Below are 6,559 nucleotides of genomic sequence, written 5' to 3'. Positions count from 1 at the left end.
TGATCCAGGAAGTAACCATTCTTCAAACGGGAACAACCTTCGCTCCGGTTTTCACTCATATCATTTACACCCTGCCATTATTTCAAATGTAACCGATTCCCATTAATTACTCGCCTTTACTCTATGACCGTTCAAATATCTGCCCTGTGATACATCTGTTACGTTTTAGATTCACATTTCCAACTCCGCATAAACCCATCCGATACTATCCTTCCCAAAAAGAACCCTTTCTGAATCACACGACCGTTCCTATAACAATTCCATCGGTTTCACTCACCGTTGGGTCCAGAACTACACATGGCCTGATTCCTGTAAAACCAGGGATATGTAGGCATCTCAGAGATCAGGGTTCGGCCTATATTTTTCAAAAATACCCCATTCGGTCAAAATCGATCATCATTTATTTACCCGACAACTCTTTCATCCTTCCCGGGTAAAGAGAGGCAGCGTTGATATCCAATTTTTCCCTCATATATTTTTTTTAATATGCATATATATTTTCAAAATAGTGCACATGCATTATCATTAGATTTACAAACATGCATAAGTGTTTTTATAATTTTCCTATAATTTTACAAGCTTTAAATCAATTTATATCAGCATTTTTATTATAGAAATATCCAATAATTATCCCTCATATTTTTTATGATGATTTAATCATCTAAATTTATCACTTATGCCCATGTAGTGCTTAAATATTTTAATTGCATTTGCATTTTTAAGGCTAGAATTGCACATTTTTGCAATAATAGCCCATATACATGCATAATTATATTATTTATATAAAAAAAAATTATATTTTTATAATGTCAAGCAATTATTTTAAAACATTTTCATGCAAAAATGACATTTTTTATTATTTATTAATTATTTTACTAATTTAGTTGGGTATTTAAAATCTAGCCTTTTTTCTTAATTAATTTTCGGACCTAGCTCAATTATATACACCAGCCCAATACCCAATACCCCAAAAAGTAGGACTTTCAAATAAAGAACAAGTATGAGCTCACATTAACCTCCACACATAAACAACAAAAGCACGCAAAAGGATCATGTTCTACTCAATATGAATTACGAGGCCCAGTAAAAATTCATTCTAGCAATGAACACCACCACCACCTCTCCACCATCGGAACCACCGGATATAAGCTCCATGCACCTTAACCCACCACCATCACCAAATACAACCATAGACCAACGCACTATCACACCACCACCACCACTCACCTTTGCCCAAACCTTGCTCAGTAGCAATCAATTCAGCCCCTACTCCACCACTTGCCAACAAACACACTCTCAACTAGATTTAACGGATGAATCCACCATAAAGATCTACACAACGACACCTTCATACCACTTACCTCCGTTGATAAGTCAAGATTATATTTACCTTGGAAATATTCAGTTATAGTTAAGGTATATGGCCGGAAAGTGGGTCATCAAACACTACGCACAAAACTCACAGCACTATGGAAACCAACGGAGGAACTACCCCTAATCGATCTAGGGTGTGATTTCTACTTAGTGAAATTCCAAAGGGAAGAAAACATGTTCACTGCCCTATATAATGGCCCTTGGTTTGTACTTAATCACTTTGTTTCCGTCCGTAAATGGGAACCCAAATTCATAGCTTCCAACACACAACTAACATACACCGCCATTTGGTTAAGACTCCCTGAATTACCTACGGAGTTCTATGATCTAGAAATACTTCAACGTGTTGGGGAGAAGATTGGATCACTACTCAAAGACGATACCTGCACGTCAGCAACTACACTGGGTTGCTATGATAGAATACGTATTGAAGTTCCGTTAGAAATGCCTCTTAAAACCCATGTCTATATTGGATCCCATAAACAACAACTAGTATATGAAGGATTCAATATGTTATGTACTGCTTGTGGTAAACTTGGACACACAAAGAACCTTTGTTCGTCCCCCTCCAATCCAATAACATCCACCCCCACAACTATGCACATACCATTACCAAATATGCCTTCAACCTCACAAAGCTCCAATCCTAACACTGCCCAAGCTATCCATCCACACTCCAAAATAATAACCAACGACTGGAAAACAGTCACTTTTCCCACCAAAAACTGTTCAAGAGCCAAATCACCAAACTCAACTAATGTCCAATCCTACAACTCCAACAATGGCAGCGCAGGACCCACACGTATGTTTTCTAACTCTAATTCTAATATTTCCCCTGTTGGTAAACACCTACACCCCAAGAAATCTCAAATTAACACTAATCCTTTAATTCAACCGAAGTTTTTTAACGAAACTAATTTAAAAATTCTTAATGACCCTGAAACAATGGACCAAACGGCCAATTCTCATGGGCCAGGTCTTGAAGCCCAAGCCACTAACCCTAATAAACTCAGCCCACAACCCAAATCCCACCACTTGTTACACTCAGCAACTTATGCTGCTGATTCATCAATTACCAACACACAAAGCACACGCAATAGCCATGTGGCACACGAGCACACACCAACTGCCAATCAAGGTACATGCATGCACACTTCGTCCCAAACGATAGGCACTCAATTGCAAGCCTACATTACGGCAACCCAACTCTCCGAAAAAAATCACCAAGGCCCAACACCCTCACTCATTACCCAATTACCTAACACATCTTCTGACAAAGCCCAATATCCAACACAAGTAACCGGCTCAAACACTTCACACGATCCTACACACACATTACCCATATCGAATCAGCCGGCCAAATTACCCACTAAAATTCCTTCTAACACTGAAACCTCATCATTACCCTCTCAAACCAATACTTCTAAACATAACCCTCACTTACAAGATACATCACAACGAAATGAACCAGTCATCTTACAATTTTCAACACAGGAGAACACTCTCCTTTACCAACACCAATCTCCTTCAACACCCAGTCTTCCTAAACACCATCACAATGCAACCATCACAGGAACACCCACGACAACCAACACCCATCTATATCACACAATACCCACCAACTCAAGCTTACCTCCAGTCATGGTTGAAATGAGCATGCAGGACCATGCACTGACCTTCACCATGGAGATAGACAACCAAGATGTAATAGTGAAGATCCAAAATCCGGCGGATATAGCTCAAATAGTCACCAAAGGGATGCGCATGGGAGTGACTCTTTACAATCAATTCCTATGGGCAATGCACCCCCCGTCAGTCCTTCATCAACAACCATCAATGACACCACAAATTCCCACTCCTCTACCAATGTTCATGCCACCATCACCACCAACGAACAACATGGATCTTTCATTTTACCCACCACAACAGCCACCACAAACATTTGTTCCATGGATATAACCTCGCACAGCAATAACACCCACAATTCTGCTCCATGCACAAGCATCCCCATACCACCCTCTGACACCTCCAATAAGCCCACTACCCCCTCCCAGTCCATCTCACAACGAATTCGATGAAATAGCTCGATTGGAAGTAGCGGAACCTATGGCAGAAATCAGAGAAACACTTCCTATACTGAGCTACCTAAATGGAAACAAGACATACATCCTCAAAGAACAGTACAAAAGAAAAGTGATCATAACCTGTCCACCAGAGCTACAAAGTGTATCACTAAATATACGTCCAACAAGAAACCCCGAGGTGGGGAAGTTCGCAATAGTGTTGATTCCAGCACTGATGACCACATCCTCAACAATGGATAGGGAGACTCCATCCAATCCACTCAATAATCAATCAATGCAGTTTGTCATATGGAACTGTCGCGGAGCTCAATCACCGGAGTTTAAAAGAAATTTTCGCTTGATGCTTAACTATAACAAACCATCTCTTGTGGCCCTACTGGAAACGCACATGCAAGATCATGAATATCTTAAAGCTGAGTTTGGTTTCTCACATTTAGCACAGTCGCCTGCGAAAGGAATCTCTGGAGGAATTTTCCTACTGTGGAAGGAGGAGGACATCAAACTTGATCAAGTGGCAGCCACAAATCAAGAGGTCCATTCCATTGTCCAGGTATACCCTAACCCTAACGCTTGGTTACTGTCCATTGTTTATGCCAAAAATGATACACATGCACGCACTATACTGTGGGACAATTTACGTACTATACATGATCAAATTAGGTTGACATGGTTAATAGGAGGTGATTTCAATGAAATTATTAGATCTAATGAAAAATATGGTGGCCTTAGTATAAATAATAGTCATAGTGATCAGTTTATAAAATGCATTAATTATTGCAACCTTGTAGACCTAGGGTATACGGGTAGTCGTTACACTTGGTCTAATAATCGCCAATTAGTCAATAGAATTCTAGAACGTTTAGATAGATGTTTAGCCAATTACGAATGGCTAACTGAGGCTTCAGTGCATCATTTTTCCAGAAACCACTCAGACCACAGTCCCTTACTATTAAGTTTAAAAAAGCACAAAGCTCCGCAGGATAAAATATTTTAATTTGAAACCATTTGGACCACTCACCCTGAATTTCCTTTCATAATTACCCAAAATTGGACTCCTAATAAACCTACCCTTCAGGCCATTAAGGATTTCCAAATACATATAATAGAATGGAATAGGATTACCTTTGGCAATATTTTTAAGAAAAAAAATACTTTGTTAGCTAGGCTACAAGGAATACAAAAATCCACCAAGTAACCAACTAGCCAATTCCTCCAAAATCTAGAAAAAGACCTTATTGCTCAATTTAATGACATACTAAAACTCGAAGAAGAATTTTAGAAGTTAAAATCAAGGATAAATTGGCTCCAATATAGTGATGCCAACACAAAAAAATTTTACTTAACAACCCTACAGAGGCGCAGATGGAACCGTATAACGGCTCTAAAAGACTCTGTTGGGAATTGGATACTAGACCAAAAAGATATTAATACTTCTATTAAAGATTACTACCACACACTATTCACTACTAGTCACTCCCATCACTCAATCCAACCCTATAACACAATCCCCATCAACACAAATGATTACTCAATTCTTGAAAAATAAATTACACACATGGAAATTACTGAAGCTCTTAAATCTTTCCAACCTTTTAAAGCACCAGGGCCGGATGGTTTACATCCGTATTTTTTCCAACAATACTGGCCTCAAGTGAAATCCCAAGTTATTACTTTTTGTGAAGAAATTTTTAACACTCAACAAATTCCCTCCGAAATTAATAAAACCTATTTATGTCTAATTCCTAAAACACAACAACCTTCATTAATCACTCAATACAGACCAATTAGTCTTTGTAACACACTTTACAAATTAATCACTAAAATAATTGTCAAACGCATCAAACATTTGCTAATCAATATTATTAGTCCTGAGCAATCAGGTTTCTTACCTCATAGAAGAGCCTCAGACAATGCAATTGTAGTGCAAGAAATTATGCATAACTTTAGAAAGCAACAAGGAACCCAGGCAACTTTCTTGCTAAAATTGGACTTAGAAAAGGCTTTTGATAAGCTTGAGTGGGGTTTTATACATGACACACTTTAATATTTCCAACTACCTCCAAAGCTTATAAAGCTCATAATGTCATGCATCACTACCATTTCAATTTCAATTTTAATTAATGATCAACCAACTCCATTTTTTTCTCCTTCAAGAGGCATTCGTCAAGGAGACCCACTATCTCCTTATATCTTTGTACTCTGCATGGAAATGCTATCCAGGAAAATCCACATAGATGTAGACTATCTACGATGGCACCCTATTAAGTTATCTAGACATGGACCTCCTCTTTCCCATCTATTATTTGCATATGATATTACCATAACCTCTAAATTGACCACTAAGAGCATGAACTCAATTTTAGATACTCTAAACCTTTTTACTACACTGTCAAGGCTAACTATTAATTATACAAAATCAAAAATATTCTTCTCAAAGAACACTCCTAAGGAAGCTCGAGACAGTGTTACTCAGGTTTTCCATATAAAGGAGGGCATAACCTTTGGCAAATATATTGGATACCCTATTTTCACCACAAAACAAACCCCATCCCACTTCCAATACTTAATAGATAATTTTAAAAATAAATTAGCAGGATGGAAAACGAACTTCCTATCAATGGCAGGACGCACTATTTTAATTAAAGCTACACTCAATTGTCTGCCTAATTATGTTATGCAATTAATCAAAATACCTCATAGTGTCATTAACAAGCTCGTACGATATCAAAGAAATTTCTTATGGGTCACTACTCCTCAGAAACGCAAATTACACCTTATTAAATGGGAAACAGTCCAATTACCAAAGGAAAATGGTGGCTTGGGTATACTAAACCTCCAATATAAAAATTATGCATTATTGGGCTCCCTAGCTTGGAGACTATTTCAATCACCTTCCTCACACTGGGCTAGAGGAATTCTTTTCAAATACTTAACAATTACTAATTCAAAAAATCTGTCCTCCAACTGGAAAGCAATCACTCATGGCTAGTCCTCATGTCAATTAGGCATAAGGTGGCATCCCGTTAATGGAAAACACATTAGTTTCTGGAATGACCCTTGGATAGACACTAACTTAACTCTAAGGAAAATAATTGAAGGTC

This window comes from Nicotiana attenuata, unplaced genomic scaffold (assembly GCF_001879085.1).
Source record: "Nicotiana attenuata strain UT unplaced genomic scaffold, NIATTr2, whole genome shotgun sequence".
NCBI classification, from domain to species: domain Eukaryota; kingdom Viridiplantae; phylum Streptophyta; class Magnoliopsida; order Solanales; family Solanaceae; genus Nicotiana; species Nicotiana attenuata.
The sequence above is the reverse complement of the archived record's forward strand: the minus strand, read 5'-3'. Positions refer to the sequence as shown.